We start from the raw sequence: 2,581 nt of genomic DNA, 5'->3' as shown, positions 1-2,581 counted from the left end.
CTGGGAGATGGAGTTTGTTGGGGGCCCAGAATTCCATAGCCTTGAGCCAAGACACATTGAAAGAGGGGCCAAACCGGGTTCTTTCTCCAGTGTTATGGTCCCAAACACACTGCAGGAATAATCCAGTTCGAGACCGCTTCGACTGCCCTGGCTCAATGCTAGGGGATTTGGGGAACTAGTTTAGTGAGACATTTGGCCTTCTCTGTCAGAGAGCTTTCTCTGGTGCCACAATAAACTACAATTCCCAGGATTCCCTAGCAATGAGCCAGGGCAGTCAAAGCGGCCTCAAACTGGACTATTTCTGTAGTGTGTTTTGGACCTCGAGGGAAAGCAGACTCGTTTGCAGCTTTGCTGTTTGCAGATTTGGTTATTGACGAATTGGATTGAAATGTTCTCTCCAGGGATCTCTAGGTCCTTCAGTGCAACTCTGTGGTCAACCTCAACTAAAAGTTGCACTGGAAGACTTAGAGAGAATCAGAAACAACTTGAAAGAACACAACAACAACAACAGACGTTAAGGCCCTTCTAAAAAGAGAATTAGGTCCACCCTTTCCCCCCCCCCTTTCTAAAATGCCTAGATCTGAGCTGTTCTTATTAGCTGTAATGGGACTATCTTTTCCCCACCGTAAGTTAGGTACATAGGAACTTCTCTTCCCTCCCCACAAACTCCACAACAAGAAAGGAGGAGCCATCTATTTTACTGTTAGAGCCTGAACCCAGTTATTAATTCTAGCTGTATTGGGTCCGTTATATCAATGGGAATTTAGGAAATCGAGATCTATAGAAATTTCACAGATTTATCCTAATCACTTTGCTTTGTTCCAGTTGTATTTTGGCCTGAGTTCCTAATGTTTTAAATATGGTGCAGGTTGAATTTCAATGTACAGTCAGTGGATAGTACTAAAGCAAGAACTGTGTACATTAGGATTCTCTTTAGAAAGTCTTTTCTGGATTAGATTGACATACTTTTTTGAACTAGTCTGTTAGCTTATCTGCTAGCTCCCAGCTCCCAGCAAAGTGAGTATTAACTGCTGCCGCCATCATCTTCCTGTATCCACCCGACCAAGTAACTATGGAGCCATGTGCTCTTTCCTTTGGTTCTTGTACAACTGAAATACTATTAAGGTTGCTGGAAAGCTGTGCTCAATTTTGAGTTTAAAGTACCAAAAAAAAAGTTTGGTAACTGAGCACATTTTTGGAGACCACAAATTGAGTTAAATTCTAGGTTTAGTTTAGTCTGTTTAATAACTAACTTTTCACATTAGTGTTTGCATTAAGAATTGCTTCAGCAAAGTCTGTGTGGAAGAAAAGTGCTAAATTTTATTATTATTTATTTATTTATTTAGGTATTTATATCCCGCCCTTCAGCCCTAATAGCTCTCAGGGCGGCTTACAATTACTGTTTTTAATCAGACAGTTCCCTGCTCTCAGGCTTACAATCTAAAAGACATGACACAAAAGGAGAAGGGAATGATGGAGGGAAAGGGGATGAGGTCCAGTGGTTCTTCTCTCCCTCTGAGGCCTGGACCAAGGCAAATGGATTGGAGGGAGGGCTCTTCCTTCTTCCTGATGGAGCTGGACCTGCCTGACGAACTCCCTCTCAGGCAGTTTGGGTTACACAGTTTCATTAGTACAGTAAGTAGCATTAGAATGAGTAAAGCAACATTGGAAATCTACATCATTTTGAGCGGGAAAATGCCTACATTGTGGTTTGAAACTTCTTTGGTAAATTGAGAATGAGCAACACGTGGTCCCTGTCTTTAATGGCCTCTTTAATGGCAGGCAGCCAACTGCAGAAGTGCTGCAAGTGATCAGTTCAGGCTCAGTTCCACCAGGTGGGGAAGGAGAGGCAACAGTATTGAGAATAGGACTAAGATCTCAAGTGTGTGTGTGCATGCACGCACGCACACAAGTATTTTTCCTTCTGCATTTGTATTACATTTGTTGTAACATAGAATTCAGATGAAGACCACCTTTGAAAATAATTTACTCTACAATATTTTTAGGGAACGCCACAAAAAGATGTCACAATAAAAAACGACGCACCAACTACATTGTTCTTAGAGAAGCATGCAGACTACATAGCTGCTTATGGAACAAAGAAGGATGATTATGTGAGTATCACATTTGATATGCATTCAGTAGCACTTTTATTTCTCCTAACATAGTTTATACAACGACTTGCATATTGAGTATAGGGGAAATGTATTAGTTCATGAATTGCTGATGTTTTCTCTAGGTCAGTGATGTAACCTGGCATGTATTATCTGACTCCAAAGCTGAAGATTTAGCTCTTTAGCTCTAGAATTACACTGAGACCTAAGAAACATCATTGTAAACTGGATTGTAAACCAGCTAGCATGTGATTGTATTCTGACCTTCACTTCTGGTTTCCTTTATAAAATAATTTGGCGTAAAGATAAAGGGCTAATGTTAAATAATAATAAATAAATGTTAACCTTGATCAGTACCATTTAAGGACTAAATCATGTCATACAGCAGCTCAGTATATTGGTACAGTCAACAATAACTGGTGGTGTTACAGAAGTTACCTTGTATACAGCTGTGCATAATGTTATTT

The 2,581-nt window shown here is 40.4% G+C and overlaps 1 non-coding gene across 1 annotated transcript; it reads left to right on the top strand.

The window, feature by feature from the left end:
* The first annotated feature begins 2,238 nt into the window (after window positions 1-2,238).
* LOC121918312 lies at window positions 2,239-2,322 on the top strand. Its single transcript, XR_006101205.1, has one exon. It is a non-coding gene; the product is annotated as a small nucleolar RNA SNORD45 (small nucleolar RNA).
* The last annotated feature ends 259 nt before the right edge of the window (window positions 2,323-2,581 follow it).

This window comes from Sceloporus undulatus, unplaced genomic scaffold (assembly GCF_019175285.1).
Source record: "Sceloporus undulatus isolate JIND9_A2432 ecotype Alabama unplaced genomic scaffold, SceUnd_v1.1 scaffold_8336, whole genome shotgun sequence".
Classification (NCBI taxonomy): Eukaryota; Metazoa; Chordata; class Lepidosauria; order Squamata; family Phrynosomatidae; genus Sceloporus; species Sceloporus undulatus.
Note: the sequence above shows the minus strand (reverse complement) of the source record. Positions and strands in the feature narration are given on the sequence as shown.